This window comes from Emys orbicularis, chromosome 3 (assembly GCF_028017835.1).
Source record: "Emys orbicularis isolate rEmyOrb1 chromosome 3, rEmyOrb1.hap1, whole genome shotgun sequence".
Taxonomy (NCBI): domain Eukaryota; kingdom Metazoa; phylum Chordata; order Testudines; family Emydidae; genus Emys; species Emys orbicularis.
In genome coordinates this window covers 44,032,726-44,050,519 of record NC_088685.1, presented here as the reverse complement: position 1 = coordinate 44,050,519, position 17,794 = coordinate 44,032,726, and positions in this window count along the sequence as shown.

Sequence of the window (17,794 nt, the reverse complement as noted above, 5' to 3'; positions counted from 1 at the left end):
TCAAGCCCTTGGCTTCCATCCAGAGAAACAGGTCTAATATAGTGAGGGGTTACTGAAAACCCATTTCACCATTTCACCCATTAGGTTCTACTAATCCTAAAAGATCAGGCACTTACCCCCAGGTCAATATGTATCACAGATCTTACCCAAATATCATACTGTCAGCCAGTCCTTAGTAAACTAAAGATTTAATAGATCATATACATACAAATGATTGCAAAGTCCCTATATCAGGTTTGTAGCAGTGATGGAATAGACTGCTGACTTGCAAAAGTCTCTCTAGATTCACCCAAACAGATTGGGGGTCATCTGTCCCTGTTCAAAGCTTCCTTGTTAGAAATCCAGTCCAGAGAAATGAAACAGGAAATGAAGACAAAGAAGTAATGTCACAGTCTCCGGTTATATACCTTCAGCCCAAGTATATGGAAAGTTACCTGTCCAAGTTGGAATCCAGGGTCACATGAACATGGAAAGTTACTGGTAAAAGATATAGTCTGAGGTCACATGTCCTTATCATATTTCCTTACATGGTTTGCTGAATTACAGGGGCGGCCACTGACCCCATGCTGTCTGAGGCATCCTCAGCAAGGGCCTACTGAGTGGGATAAGTTTCTTCAATGGCCCGTTGTGAGAGCGGAGAGTCCATAATGAGCCATCAATACATAACTGTCTAGCTCTGATGTAAATCTATCTGGGGGGTGTCACCCAGGAACATATGTTTGAAATACAAATTCATAGCCAATATTCATAACTTTAGATACAAAGATGATACATGGATTTAACCAGGATAATCATAGTTGACAGATTGTAACTTTTCCATTGACACCTTACATAATGCACTTTGTTCAAGATTTGTTGAAATTGTATAATAGTGGTAGCAATACTAATACAAATGGTGATTTTCAATCATACAGCATCACAAGGACTTTTTAAAAAAAACAAAAAAAAGTTTAACAGACTAATTACACAATTAGGTCCATATTAAATCAGATCAAGAAGATATCCATCATGACCATTCAATCCACAGTTATGCTTCCACAATACATCTCTAAAAGGAACATTACATAAAAATATCATTCTTCACTGCATGTTATATAGAAGTTGGCTCAAATCCTAGCCCATATTTGTATAGGAGTAAGAGATGCATTAGCTTCTAATTCATGTATAACCGACCTCTGTATTGCCCTGGCCAATACCATGACCACTACTCTCTTGATTTCCTACTATCTTCTCTATCAGATAGGAAATATACAAGTGTATTTTGGACTCTGTGGTTTAGATGTATATTTGCTCTTTTTCTGATAAAACTTACCTTACCCCTTCTAGTAAATAATTCCATACAAAAAGGGTGACTTTTTGGACTTCTCTGCACTAGAAAAATGTTTAAGAGATTTTCTGCAAAAAGGAATTTCTCACACACTCACACTCTCTCACACCCTGCCCCTCCAGTAGAGGGTCTCCTGGCTGGACACTCTCCAGGCCTGTTTGTGGCCTACCTCAATGAGCCCAAATGTTTTAAGCCTCCGGACTCTGAACACAGTCCACCCACAGCCCCAGGTGGGTTTTTTGGCACACTATTAAAGTTGTCATGTGACTGAGAATCCATCACATGCCTAGGTAAGTTGTTTCCATTAAAAAATTTCCCCTTCTTTTTGTCTGAATTACTATAGTTTAAGCTACCATCCATGTTTGTTCTTAAAAAATATATACTTCTTCTAACTCACTTGCAATGTGTAGTGCAAAATAATTGTCAATTAAAACTTTGCTGATGAAACAAAAATCCAATAAAGTATTCCCAAACCTCTACTAATAGCAAAAAAAAAAAAAAAAAAAAAAAAAAAGCAATATCTTTGATAATTCTAGAGGATATTAGATTAATTTATAATACATTTATACATTAATCACTAAAATATTAGATGGTAAAAAGCAATTGTCTTTTCACCCTGTGAAGAAATTAGTGCATGTTCACTCATTTGCTGATCCTACTGCATAATTAATCAGCCTCACTCTTGTGTGAATAGTTCATTCTCTCCTATAATGTTTTCACATCCATCCACTAATACCTCTTCACCAAATAGTGTTTCTCTTGCTTCTATAAACAACCATGATTTTTCATTATATTATATCTATCTATAGCTATCTTCTTACATACACAGATATATTACCTATTTCTACATGACATGAAGTCAACAATATAGACTTAAATGTACAACTAATCCTCAATGCTCAGTTTTGTATTTTTCCTAGTTATTCTCCATCTCTTGCAATAATCACCCAAATACTTGTCAGCCATGTCAACTGTACCATTAAACAGGGTTTTGTAATATTAAGACTGCCCTGGCAGGTCCCAATATCATCCAAGAAGTAATTCCTAACAAATTAATATTATGTTTCTGTATATTAACTGCAGCTCAAAAGAGATTCTTCTATCCCCATCGAATGCCTTTAGGCCTTAGCAATAATCTTTAGATCTAGAAACTGTTACAACTTAAATGGGATAATAAAGATACATTTTTCTTTAAAATGTATATAAAACCTTTATTCTCCATTAAAAGGTTTCAGGAAAGCTTGCCAGGTTCAGTTTATAACAGGAGTGCTAAGATCACATTAAAATGTTTTATCTGCAGGAAAGAGCAAACTATATATTCTAATATTGTACATATGTATATAAAGTGTGTGTAATTTAATTTCCCCTTAGTTGTATGATTTTTTTTATCATTTGATATTTTGTCAGCTTGTCTAAACATTATTGTGACATTGCACTCCATATGTTTTATGGACATATGCTTATGTGAATATAATGTAACTGGAATATGCTTTATGCAAAAGGCCTCTTGTAATGTATCATTACAAAGCTTATAATCTACTGAATATATTCCTCCTATTTGTATGAATGTATCATTCTTGTATCTGAAGCTAGAAATATAAAGTATTACTCTGAAGTCCTGTTGTAACTATGCAAAGTGTGGGCCATTAATGGTGGCTTGAAATCTTGATGGCTCCCATTAACTAGGACAATTGGTTGTAAATGGCTCTGTTTACTTGTAAGCCTTCCTGTATACATGAGTGCCAGCCAGTGAGTAATGAAGTCTCACAGGACATGTGAACATGTCACATGATACTGGAATCCATCTTAAACCTGGTGCTTTTCCATTTTGAAGGATGGGTGGAAACCCAGAGAGAGACAAAGAATTCCTGCCTTGTGCCACAGATATAAAAGGGGGTGGCAGTCATGAGAAAACCCCTAGTTACCAACTGAGCTGGAACAAGGACTCTACCAGGGGAAAGGATTGGGCCCAGATTAGGAAGGAGTCTAGTCTGTGAAAGAAGCTTATTGGAACATCTCTGAGGGTGAAATTTACCTCTATTCAGTTTCTTAAATGTATTAGGCTTAGACTTGCGTGTTTTCTTTGATTTTGCTTGGTAACTTACTTTGTTCTGTCTGTTATTACTTGAAACCACTTAAATCCTACTTTTTATACTTAATAAAATCACTTTTGTTTATTAGTAAACACAGAGTAAGTGATTAATACCTGGGAGCGCAACAGCTGTGCATATCTCTCTATCGGTGTTATAGAGGGTGGACAATTTATGAGTTTACCCTGTATAAGCTTTATAAAGAGTAAAACGAATTTATTTGGGGTTTGTATCCCATTGGAAACTGGGTGTCTGGGTGCTGGAGGTAGGTGACTTGGTGAGCAGTTTTTGGTTAAAGTCTGCAGCTTTGGGGACATGGACCAGACCTGGGTCTGTGTTGCAGCAGACTAGCATGTCTGGCTCAACAAAGCAGGGTTCTGGAAGTCCCAAGCTGGCAGTGGAAAATGGGCTCTGAGGTAATTCCAGCACGTCAGGTGACAATCCCAAGGGGGGCTCTGTGACTGAACCCGTCACAATTATGTTGCTAGTGTCTAAATGTAAGCGGGGGAATGGTCCCACTATTGTGGGGAACTTTCCTGGCTTCTGCCTGGAAAGGTGGGCTAGCAAAAGGACCTGAGTCCTCGCTCCCACTTCCTTTACCCAGAGGCTTCCCTGCTCCCTCCCCTTCCACTCTCCTGTCTGGCAGAGTCCTCATAACCTCAACAAGGCTGGGCCCAGGATTCCTGGGGGGCTCGACCCCAACCCTGCTGCAGTCACCTAGGACAGGGGATAGGGTGTCCCCACTTTCTGCACTGGGCACTTCCCTGACCCACTGATCATTACATACAATTTAAAGCAAATGCAAGTTATTTAATCAACAATTAATTAAAAAAATAATAAGGAAAAATGGGAAAGGTTAAAGGAAAACACACCACCCCGCTCTGTGGCAAGGAACATTACAAACAGTATCTCTGGAACATCAGGGCAGTTCACAGTCTGTTCCTTGTAGGTCCCAGGCCTCCTTCTCAGGCCCTGGCTGTGCTGCAGGGATACTGCAAGTTGGACACTTGCTCTAGTGGTGGCCATACACGTCCAGGCTTTGGGTGGTGGGACCCTTCTTCCCAGTGCCAGCCCCCCATCGGGTTAATATCCCCCTCCCAGTCTGGCCTGCAAGGACCCTTGGCTGAGGGTGTCTTTCTGCGCTAGGCCCTTTGCCCAGGGTCCCCCCTTTGGCTGGCCCCAGTTGCTCACCACACCTAGCTCCAGCTCCAGCCCCAGCTCCACTCTGCCTCAGCACTGATGTTGCTGCTCTGCCTCCAGCCCGTGGGCTGCTTCTCTGGCCCCTCTAGCTCTGTGGCTGCAGCTCTGCTCCCAGCACAGGATCTGCTCTCCCTGGGCTGTGTGTCTGGCTCTGTGGCTGCAGCTCTGCTCCCTAGCTCAGCTTGGGCCCCTGCTCTCTCCTTAGCTCGGCCCCACTCTGTCTGACCCAGGCAATTCCATCCTGGCCTCCTGACTCCTTGATTATCCTGCCTACCCTGTCAATCAGGCTGACTTGGAGCATTGGCTTCTCCCCATTGTTCCTGGGGACTGTCAGTCTCGGGGTTCTGATTTCCCATCGACCCTTCCCCTTTTAGTACTGGGAGCTAGCCAACCAAAACACCCCCACTGAATGTCAGCAATGGGACAACAATCCTCTTACATAAATATTAAATAACAACTTAAACTATATTTAAATTATTATGTCTTACAAAATATATAAGGTTTTTATATTTTTACATTTCAGAACAGTTTCTGCTGCTCCTCCAAATTAACAAAAACAACAGGGCAGGTAAGTAGTCTTATTTCCCTTTTATAGATAGGAAGGTGAGGTACAGAATGGTTAAAGGACATTCCCCAGGACACACTATTATTACGACAAATGTTACTCCCAAAATGCATTGTGTATTTTATGCCATAACACCAGAGAACTTTGTGTGCAGGAGGAAGAGTTGCATGGATAAAACACAGTCATTAAAAAAGAAATAGATTTTAAAAATAGGATTTTTTAGCTTAAATTAAATACAGATGTATTTTAAAACAATATTTAAAAATACTCTTGAAATTGACAACATAGGTTAATGTCTAATTTAAATTTAAATTTAATTTAAAAAATCATATACATTTTCGCTGCCAAGTTTAAAAAAAAATCAAACCAATGAACTGGTGGAAGTCATTGGCTAAACCCTTGGAAGCACAATTTATTGAAGTGCTAAACCAGCTTTTGACAGAACACCCCCTTCTGCAGGGGCAAAGTGAATATTTCCTTTGTTTCTGTTTATTCAACTAGTTCAATTCAATGACTAGTTCACTTGAAGTTAAAAAAACCAGTAGGAATTTTTAAAAAAGCAGGAAAGCTTGTTGTCCTTTCCAGTCTATGAATAAGAACTAGGTGTGAGAGGATGAGATCTACTAGTTCGAAAATCTTTAAGGACATGATATACAGAACCAATCTGTTCATTTCACTAACTACAGATAAAACTTCCTTTATTCAATAAATGAGTTTTAAATGTAAAAGACATGTTTTGATAAACTTTTCTTCTTAAGTATCCAGAACCCTGAAAATACTTTCACTTAATTAATAAAATAAAATACCAGTAAAATCCTGGTTTTGTGCATTTTAATTGAATTTGAATTTCCATCCAAATAGAGCTTGACACACATCACAAGTAAAAAATTAATCAGCATCAAGTAAATAAGAAATGCATCTTTCACCATTTTCTAATGTAATAAAAGATGTAAAGATTAAGAATCTGAATGAATACAAGGGTAACCCCCAAGGAGCTTACCTAGATTCCTGGGGCTATGTGTGTTGGTAGCTCAGGAAGAAGCATACTATTCCTGGTAGGGAGTGGGAACTGAGGCAGATTTAGAGTCCACTCAGCAACCTATAGGGAGTGAGGTGCCCTTCTCAGGGAGCTCAAGAGAGGAGAGAAGACATTTTGGAGCAGTCTGGAGCCAGCCAAGGAAAGGGTAGGACTGGCTGTGTGGGGAGCTGATGAGTCTCAGGCTGCATGTAGGGTTCACCCTGAGCACTGGCCTCTGGGGACCTGAAAGCAAGATCCCCCAGCTTGAGCCTCCCACTCAAAGTTTGTAGAGCTTCGTTGGGAAAACTTCTCCCAGCCAGGCTCCCTAGGTGGGCAGCTCTGCTCTGACTGCTAGTCCAGGGCTGCTGCCTACTGTGAGTGTGTCTGAGTGCTGGGGTAGTAGACTAAAGTTTGGATTTTAGGATAGTTTTGTAATGTGCACCTTTAGCTCTGCACCCCTTGGTGGTGAGGAGAAATCCTGGGACCAGAAGCAGCCTGACTCCTGCATGAAAAGGACACCTGCCAGCAGTGATCATCAGCCCCTCTACAGTGTCTGGGGAGTCCAGAGGATCATTCACAGAGTTTTTGACTGCACCATGTTTTAGTTAGCTAGTCAGGGAAATTGTTTGGGAGACCCCTTACTCCCTGAACTATGTCCTCAAGCCAGGGGGTAAGGGTTTGGGGATTTTATTATCTGCTGCCTATTAAACCCAAGGAAGGAGTTACCACCTTATCCTACTTGTGAGTCCTTTGGACTGTACTGAACCCAGTCAGCTGCACTGCTAACTGCTGCACAGAAGGTATCATTGTCACAGGTCATCAAGGGTCCCAAAATTGTATGCGTAGCTATGGAACATTAATTTTACATTTGCTATACCAGGTCACATGACTGGCAAAATTCCTGGGTATTATCAGCATGGGAACCTGTGACCCTGAGAATAGTTTTTTACCCTGTTATGTTATATTTATCCCCTGTTTAATATAATTACTGTGTTTGTGTTATTTCTTGGGAGTCTCCAACTATTGGTCAAGTAAGTGGGGGTTACCCTGTGATTAGAATTTCCCTCCAGACCTGCCCTGGTGACCCTGTCAAGAAAGAGCAATGGAGGTGGAGGCACCACCAAATACATTCATATAGGAAGGAAAAGAAGTCACACCCTGCTGAGTGGGTGGTGGGGTCCAGAAGAACCAAGGCCTGTCCATCAAAACTCATAAGGAGGTTGGCACTAAAGGAGGTAACCAAGTGGATAGGGGGCACTACAAAAGTTAAGCTGTATAATTGCTCAAATAAATGTTAATCAATGTATTGTATCTTCTTAGTTAGCAAAACGCAGCACAAAAATCACAATAAAGGCTATATTTAGTTTCAAATCAACATGTTTTAAGGGTTATCAATGAAGATCCATCTTTCTTTAAGAAAATAGCTAAAAAGCACAAATGCAAAACATGATTAGAAATCAGTGATTTAAATCAAGTTTTCCTGCTTGTTGATTTGAATCATTATTAAAATTGGTGATTTAAATCAATCCACCCTGAGGAAGAGTATAGCAGGCCTGATCTACCCCTCAAGCAGATCCACTCTGGCTGTTGGGGAAAATACTGAATTGTCCTCTACTTTCTACATGTCATGGCATACCTAGGATTCTGGATTGCTCTAATCCTTTTCTGTGTGCTTCACAACATTATGGGCAGAGTTCTATGCGTTCTGTGCTTCCCCAGACATCCCTTGTTGCAGAACTGTGCTTCAAAATCCAAGCTTTCTTTTAAGAGTATATTTGTAATCCTTATGACTTTCTAATTAATAAACATAGAACAAAATATATCATAATTCAATGCACTGTATCTTGGTGTTTTAGGCTGAAATATGCCACTACATCATTCAAAAACTGTCAGCCTCCAGGTGCTTTTCCAATTAATTGTGACACATGAAAGAATGATGCTGTTATGCTGAAAGGGGCTCCTGGCCTGCCATCAGTGGTCTTGAATAGAAGACAATCACAGATTCACTTCCCCGGGAACAACTGAGAATGCAGCTGGATGCAAAGGAAGTGGCTAACATCCAGGAGATATTGTAAGCCATATGGCTGGGGGAGAATGTAGAGCAAACTGGGTCTCCTGAAGTGCTAAGGCAGGGGCTGTAACAAGGCTGTGTGTTTAAGCAGTTGGAATGGGAAAGCAGGGGCATTTATATAAATGTGAAGCAGAGGCAGGGGGATAGTCATTTCTTGAGCACAGGGTTGGACTGTCTGGCTTAGTTTTCTGCAAAATTCCTGATTTCTCTATGGTTTCTACTGCTGTTCAGGGAATCAGGACTTGGTGTATATTTCTGTAAATAAATTAATTACATCATGGATTACCCTGCATGCATTTCACCAATTTATTATCTAAATGGAAACCACTCCATAAGGCCCTGAATTGCAGCTTTGCACACAAAGGGGCAACATGAAAGCAGGGTGCAGAATTTCATTCAATTCTAACAATGTATTTTGTTAAAGTGAATAGTATCACAATTTTTTTCTATTTTTAATTGAATGAGTAATCCAGAGACAACAACTGTCATAATAAAGCAGCTGTCTGGAAAATATAGTACTATTATATTTTAATTATATTTGGATTATTAGCTAACAAATAGATCATAATGTTTCCATATTGTAAGACTAATTACACTGGTCTACAATTTTTGAGAAGTCATCTGCTTCAGAGATAAAATGTGCTATTTATTATGTATTTTGATGTGCTGAATTCAAATATGACAATTAAAACAACTGATTGGCTACTGTTTCTAAGATATTTAAGTTTTTACATTTTATGTCTATGTATATTGTGTAGATAGTAGAGTTTTAATCATAAATTGTAAACCTAGGTCTTTTCATGTGTTTATGGTTGCTTTACATGATAATATTTCACCTGTCCTGTTTATGTAACACTTCAAAAATCAGCAAAAGGGTTATCTAAATAAAATTTATTATGAAACAAAAGGCAAAAAACTATTATGTACATAGTTTAGTCCTATTCAGTGTCTACTCGGCGCTTCTTGGCTTGTCTCTTGTATTCATTAAATGGAGCATCTCTTGTCACTGTCCAGCAATAGTCTGCAAGCATTGATGGGCTCCATTTGCCCTAATAGCGTTTCTCCATTGTTGCAATGTCCTGGTGAAATCGCTCGCCGTGCTCGTCGCTCACTGCTCCGCAGTTTGGTGGAAAAAAATCTAGATGAGAGTGCAAAAAATGTATCTTTAGTGACATGTTGCAACCAAGGCTTTTGTATGCCTTGAGGAGGTTTTCCACCAACAACCTGTAGTTGTCTGCCTTGTTGTTTCCGAGAAAATTTATTGCCACTAACTGGAAGGCTTTCCATGCCGTCTTTTCCTTGCCACGCAGTGCATGGTCAAATGCATCATCTCGAAGAAGTTCACGAATCTGAGGACCAACAAAGACACCTTCCTTTATCTTAGCTTCACTTAACCTTGGAAATTTTCCACGGAGGTACTTGAAAGCTGCTTGTGTTTTGTCAATGGCCTTGACAAAGTTCTTCATCAGACCCAGCTTGATGTGTAAGGGTTGTAACAAAATCTTCCTTGATTCAGCAAGTGGTGGATGCTGAACACTTTTCCTCCCAGGCTCCAATGACTGTCGGAGTGGCCAATCTTTCTTGATGTAGTGGGAATCTCTTGCACGACTATCCCATTCGCAGAGAAAACAGCAGTACTTTGTGTATCCAGTCTGCAGACCAAGCAAGAGAGCAACAACCTTCAAATCGCCACAAAGCTGCCACTGATGTTGGTCATAGTTTATGCACCTCAAAAGTTGTTTCATGTTGTCATAGGTTTCCTTCATATGGACTGCATGACCAATTGGAATTGATGGCAAAATATTGCCATTATGCAGTAAAACAGCTTTAAGACTCGTCTTCGATGAATCAATGAACCGTCTCCACTCATCTGGATCGTGAACGATGTTGAGGGCTGCCATCACACCATCGATGTTGTTGCAGGCTACAAGATCACCTTCCATGAAGAAGAATGGGACAAGATCCTTTTGACAGTCACGGAACATGGAAACCCTAACATCACCTGCCAGGAGATTCCACTGCTGTAGTCTGGAGCCCAACAGCTCTGCCTTACTCTTAGGTAGTTCCAAATCCCTGACAAGGTCATTCAGTTCACCTTGTGTTATGAGGTGTGGTTCAGAGGAGGAGGATGGGAGAAAATGTGGGTCCTGTGCCATTGATGGTTCAGGACCAGAAGTTTCCTCCTCTTCCTCGTCTGACTCAAGTGAGAATGATTCTGGTGCATCAGGAACCGGCAGTCCTTCTCTGTGGGGTACTGGGCGTATAGCTGATGGAATGTTTGGATAATGCACAGTCCGCTTTTTCTTCTTTGATACACCTTTCCCAACTGGAGGCACCATGCAGAAGTAACAATTGCTGGTATGATCTGTTGGCTTTCTCCAAATCATTGGCACTGCAAAAGGCATAGATTTCCTTTTCCTGTTCAACCACTGGCGAAGATTTGTTGCACAAGTGTTGCAGCATATGTGTGGGGCCCACCTCTTGTCCTGATCTCCAATTTTGCAGCCAAAATAAAGGTGATAGGCTTTCTTAACCATAGTGGTTATACTGCGCTTTTGTGATGCAAAAGTCACTTCACCACAAACATAGCAGAAGTTATCTGCACTGTTCACACAAGTACGAGGCATCTCTGCTCACTTTGGCTAAACAGAAATGTGTCCCTTTGCAAAATCAAACACTGACAAATAAGAGAGCACGACACTGTATGGTTTCTAGAGCTGATATAGGGCAATTTGTTCAGCAGAGTGATGTAAGCTTCGTTATGATTGCATCATCCATGACTTCTAGGAATAACATGATGCAATTCATATAATGTATGACGCAGTACCAGCTTCAGATTGCATCATTCATTGTTTTGCCAAAAAAGCAAGTACTGTCCAAACCCAGTCATAGATTTATTCATAGATCCAGTCAAAGATGTATTTTAGTCATTTCTGGTTTAAATTGAGATCCCTTCCCTTTATAACTCACTTATCCTCCGCCATTCCCAAGTCAAGGGTCGTATATACTGACCCAATAGCATATCTTGAAAACTAGAGCCAATCAACAATTTTAAGCATCATTTTTTGTTCTCAGTGACCCAGAATTAGTAAAGTTTGACTACATTTATTTCAGAAGCATTTTGGCTGTAGAGCAGTGTTATTATAAACTAATTAATAATATCTTTGGATTTTGTGTGTGGTGACATGAGATTAAACTATACATCAAGGTAATGCATGTGATACACAGTTGTGTGCTAATGATGAATTTCTTGTTAGTGTTAATTATCTGTGCCTAATTCAGTTTCTTATTTTATTAAGGAACTGTCCCAGATTGAGGTATCATTAGAGGAGGTTTTGGAACAAATTGATAAACTAAACAGCAATAAGTCACCAGGACCAGATGACATTCACCCAAGAGTTCTGAAGGAAATCAAATGTGAAATTGCAGGACTCCTAACTGTAGTTTGTAACCTATCATTTAAATCAGCTTCTGTAGCAAATGACTAGAGGATAGCTAATGTGACAGCAAGTTTTAAAAAGGGCTCCAGAGGTGACACCAGCAAGTACAGGCTGGTAAGCCTGACTTCAGTACAGGGCAAACTGGTTGAAACTATAGTAAAGAACAAAATTGTCAGACACATAAATTAACAAAATTTGTTGGGGAAGAGTCAACATGGTTTTCGTAAAGGGAAATCATGCCTCACCAATCTACTAGAATTCTTTGAGGGCATCAACAAGCATGTAGACAAGGGGGATCCAGCTGATATAGTGTATTTAAATTTTCAGAAAGCCTTTGACAAGGTTCCTCACCAAAGGCTCTTAAGCAAAGTAAGCAGTCATGGGATAAGAGGGAAGGTCCTCTCATGGATTGGTAACTGGTTAAAAGATAGGAAACAAAGGGCAGGAATAAATGGTCAGTTTTCAGAATGGAGAGAGGTAAATAGTGGTGTCCCCCAGGGGTCTGTACTGGGCCCAGTCCTATTTAATGTATTCATAAATGATCTGGGAAAAAGGAGTAAACAGTAACGTGGCAAAATTTGCAGATAATATAAAACTATTCAGCATAGTTAAGTCCAAAGCAGGGTGCAAAGAGTTACAAAGGCATCTCTCAAAACTGGGTGATTGGGCAACAAAGTGACAGATGAAATTCAATGTTGATAAGTGCAAAGTAGTGCACATTGGAAAACATAATTCCAACTATACATATAAAATGATGGGGTCTAAATTAGCTGTTACCACTTAAGAAAGAGATCTTGGAGTCACTGTGGATAGGTCTATGAAAACATCCACTCAATGTGCAGCAGCAGTCAAAAAAGTGAACAGAATGTTGGGAATCATTAAGAAAGGGATAGATAATAAGACAGCAAATATCATATTGTCTCTATATAAATCCATGGTAAGCCCACATCTTGAATACTGCATGCCGATGTGGTTGCCCGATCTCAAAAAAGATATACTGGAACTGGAAAAGGTACAGAAAAGGACAACAAAAATTATTAGGGGCATGGAACAGTTTCCATATGAGGAGAGATTAATAAGACTGGGACTTTTCAGCTTGGAAAAGAGATGACTAAATGGGGATATGATAGAAGTCTATAAAATCATGACTGGTATGGAGAAAGTAAATAAGGAAGTGTTATTTACTCCTTCTCATAACACAAGAACTAGGGGCCACCAAATGAAATTAATAGGCAGCAGGTTTAAAACAAACAAAAGGAAGTATTTTTTCACACAACGCACAGTCAACCTGAGATGCAAAGCAATGCATAATCATACCTTCAAACTTATGCTTGTTAATTCCAGTAAGCCATGGGCCAAAGCATGTTTAAAAATGTTCTGACTAATTAAAATCCACTAAATGATGTTTATATAGGTACTGAGCTTACTGAAAAAATTAAATTATGCAATTCAGCATTAGCGATTTCCATCATCACAAGAGGTTGCTTCCACAAAAATGCAAATAAGATTAGGGCAAAGAAAGGAAAGACAGAGACTGTTCAGATACCATATTTCTAGATTTTATTAAAAGCTTTTTTATTTTCTGTAAAAAAAAATAAAACTGTTAAACATTAAGATTGTACAGTTAAATGCACATAAATCAAGAAGTGAAAAGTTAAATGTGCAGATACAACTCCACTCACCAGGAGTTTGATACAGTGCTAATTATATGATCACCTAATATTTCTCAAATAAAATATAATTAGGCACTTTTTTACAACTTCTGATACATTTGTAATATGTTTTTTCATTCTTGTACATTTACCCTAATGCCGTGATGGTCCATTGCATCTTCATTGATGTATTGCCTAATTTTCCAAGGTCTTGAACACTTATAGCTCTTACTGAAGTCTGAAAATTAGGCCTCTGCTCTCTTAATATAATAATTTCTCTTATCTCTAAGGCATGTATTTTTTTTTAAATGTCGGTTCCTGTTTAATATTACATGATTTCTTTTCAATCAGCAAAGCAGACATCACTAGGTGCTTTTCAGGGAATGAGGCAGATAGTGGTAGTTACAAAGGTAATTTAACTGTGAAATTAGGTGGCCTATATGTGACAGCAAATTTTCCCTATTAGTATATGAACCAAATCCTCATCTGGTGGAAATCAGTTTTCAGTTGAGCTACACTGATTTACACCAGCTCAGGATCTGGCCTGGTGTTATAGTTAATCTTTAGTATATTGTGTAAATACCACTTACAGTGTAATTTTCATATAACTATCATGGACTCTGCACTACACGGAGTAGTACAGAGTACTAGAGGATGTTACACAAGTTGCACTGCAATCTTAACATCCCATAAACATTTTAAAAATATAAATTACTAGCCCTTTTTCAGAAAAAAAAAAATCTATAATCTACTCTTTGGCCAAACACCTCACCTATGGCCAGTCTCTCACAATGTCTGAAAGCCACAGAAGCAAGCCCCACCCTTCCAAATCTTAAGAACTTCAAATAATCCATCTTTGCACCCACAAACCTCACCAAAGCAGAGGAGATTCTGAGACCTATGTATACTCCTAGCAGAGCTGCAGCTATGGAGATTCATAGCTGGCAGAGAAAACTTGAAAATGGAGCATAGGGCTTCAGGAACTGAGGGAACTTTGGGAGTGATGGGTTTGAGGGTCCGGAAGCCAAGAAATTTTGTGGAAAACATTATGTACAGGAATCCTGATCCAAAGTCTACAGAAGTCAGTTAGTTCTTCCTCTGACTTCACTTGGTTTAGGATTAGGCCCTGTGTTGGGTCTTTTACCTTTTACACAATAAAAATAAGAGCTGGTTGGGAATATTTTGACAAAACCATTTTTCATTGAAAAATGTAGATACATTTCCACAAAATGTTTTGGTTTTGAGGAATCAATTTCAACAAAACTTTCATTAGTAAAGTTTCTTGGTTGCAGGATAGAATTTCTGGTCAGTGAATCCTACCAAACAATATCCAGTAGTTAGGGCACTCACCTGGAATAAGGTTGATATAAGTTCAAGTCCTACTTTGCCTGCATTTATCTCTGTTTTTTCATGATTTTTTTTTTTTTTGAAAGGGCTCAGTTTCATCACAATACAGAACAGGATTACAAAAAATAAACTCTTAACATTTTAATGGGATGAGAAAACAGTTTTCCGTCCAATTCTAATAATAATAGTATGATGAAACCATATGGCCACGGTGGGGTCCTGTGACAGAGTGCAGGGAGTGAGTAGGTGACACTGTAGCAAACACTGTAAATAGGTGGAAGCACAGGGGACTGTGGTGATATTGCTGAAGGAGATTTGAAATAAAGCCTCACTGACAGCACCCCTGCTGGACTCCATGCAGTTTCTGCAGGGAAGAGGATGGGGGCAGAGGCAGGCCCCTGTTACAGGTCCAAATAACCATGTTTACTAAATACAAACTAAATATGTCTCCTCCTGGGTGTACACTAGTCCATTGTAACAAACTCAAATCCTGGGACCCATGTGCTTCTAAGCCCCCTGGGCCTGGGTAATGACTATTCCTAGCCCTGGGCCCAGGCATTCTATGTCTGACAATCTTTTATGGGCAGTAGGACCTCTCAGTTCAGGCACCTTAGACTCTGAAACCAGTGCTTCTGTCCTCCTAAGCCCCCAGTTGTTTAGACATATTCCCCCAGAATCCACCTGCTTGTGGGAGCTCTTGTTTCTACTTAAATCCTTCAAGGACAGTGTGGCAGTAAACCATGGAACAGAGACTCAGGAAAGGAATTTCTGAACTAGAGACACTACTTTTAAACAGCACTAGAAATTCAGATCTTTGAAATATAACAGTCCTGACCGCAATCCCCATGCTCTGATCTCAGCAGACCTGTGAGTCCTGGTCTTGGTCAGTCAGTAGGCCAGGCAGCCTGTCCTGCTTTCTTGGCCTGATCTGCTTCCATGTATTGGGGTTGACTTCTTGCTCAGGAAAGCAGGCCCTGTTAAAAATCATTTCTCTCCCCTTCTTGCCCATATGCTTCAGACAGAGAAGCAACATCCACTTTCCTCACCCAGTCTGTTGAATAGATAGTTCATTGCTCTTGTGGATGGGACAGTATTTGAGAAAAAATCAGAGTTGATGGCCCCTTGATGACTCTCCCATTGTGAGTTCATATTAGGTTGTGAGGTGGGACATCTTAGCAGAGGGCTAATGGTGTCCAGAATAGGCTGACCTTGTCAGAATTAGACTGGTTTTTAAACTACCTTGGGGATATGTCTACACTGCACTAAAACACCCATGGCTAGCCTGTGTCAGCTGACTTAGGCTCATGTGGCATGGGCTGCAGGGCTATAAACTGTAGTGTAGACATTCAGTCTTGGGTTGGAGCATAGACTCTGGGATCCTTGGGGGTATGTCTACACTGCAATTTTATAGCCTTGCAGCCCGAGCCCCTTGAGTCCAAGTCAGCTGTCATGGACCAGACATGGGTGTTTTATTACAGTGTAGACATATCCTGGATGTCTCACTCCAATGGGAAGGTTACAATGTAAAGTGAAGATTGCAATCACAAAATGGAGTTCACAATTTGATACAGACATACTCGCCAATATGTCAACATACAAGACCTTGTTATATATGCATAGTGCAGCTCTGTATTTTAGAACCCATCCAGAACAGTGAATGCCGTTACAGGGCTCAAAGTATTTGAAGGGATACTGCCTAATTTCTGTATAGTACATACTACTCCCCCTTTAATGTAAAAAGACTTTAAAAAGTTACAAATGTACTACTATCATTAAATACACAACATGATGAAAAATAAGTCTGAAAGGTGGATTACAACTTCTATCTGGATAATGTCTCAGGCATCACAACAGAACGGGAACAGTATCTATATTGTCTGGTATGAGCAACATCTTCCTGCTGTGTAGTGTAAGAATCACAGAGACATGAAATTCAGTGGTACTGTCAGAAGTGACTGCAGCTCGATTGTAGTGTTGGCATTTTCAATAGGCATCAGTAGTATAGAACATCCTGGAGAACTCATTGTTAAAGCTGCTTTGCATATCATGTTCATGATATGTTCAGTGCTACTTCCATCTGATAAAATGGCGACTAGTCTGATGTAATCATGTGAGGTTTCCATTAATTATATCATTAGTCTCTGATAAATCTGTGGTGAAATTACTGAAATTTCAGCTGGCCTTGTACCAAGCTTCGTTTTAAGTCTTATTCACTCCTTTTGCAAAGAAATTCAAGAAGATTATGTTGCATATTGTCTATATTTTAAATTAAACAGTTATATAAATGCTATTACATTCTCAATGGACTCCATATTATCATCTGCAAGTTGAATATCTTCTGGTATTGCCCTTGTGAGAAGGGGGTTGTGCTTTCTGAATTGACCTGCATATTTTCTGTGTGTGCCCTTGTTGCCATTTCTACAAGCTTTGTCCTTGATCCAGCAATGACTTGCATTATAAGACTGTTTCTCACAATGAAAGTGGACAGTCTGAGTGTAGACCATGTTGTACTTTTGCTTAACACCCTGCTTATTTGCTGAACAGATGACACGATGCTGCTGCACTCCCTGGCATCTTTAGTAGTTCTCTTCATTGATGTATTAATTTCTAGTGCATGTTGTAGGGTCAAATCAGCTTCAGTCAATAGCCATTTTTGAAGTTCCTCCTTTTGCATACCATATAATAACTGGTCCCTAAATTCCACAAAGAGCTGGATGCGATACTTGGGGTTAACCCCACCTCCACTCCGAGCACCACCATGGATACTTCAGAGCCGGTGTGGGGGGGAGAGGAGGAAGAGGAGGAGGAGGAGGAGGAGGAAAACGGGAGTGATGGTGGTGGGCCGGATGGAGACACCCCGGAATCCCTGGAGCCATGCAGCCAGGAGCTCTTCTCAAGCCAGGAGGAAGGTAGCCAGTCGCAGCGGCCGGTACTTGGTGGAGGACAAACAGAAGAACAGGTTCCCGGTAAGCGTTTTTCTTTTCGGGAAGGAATTTTTTCAGTGCGGGCTCTTTGGGAGAGGAGGGTTAGGCATGCATGCCTAGATGCAGAATAGTGCATTGATGTGGTTGATCACATCGGGGT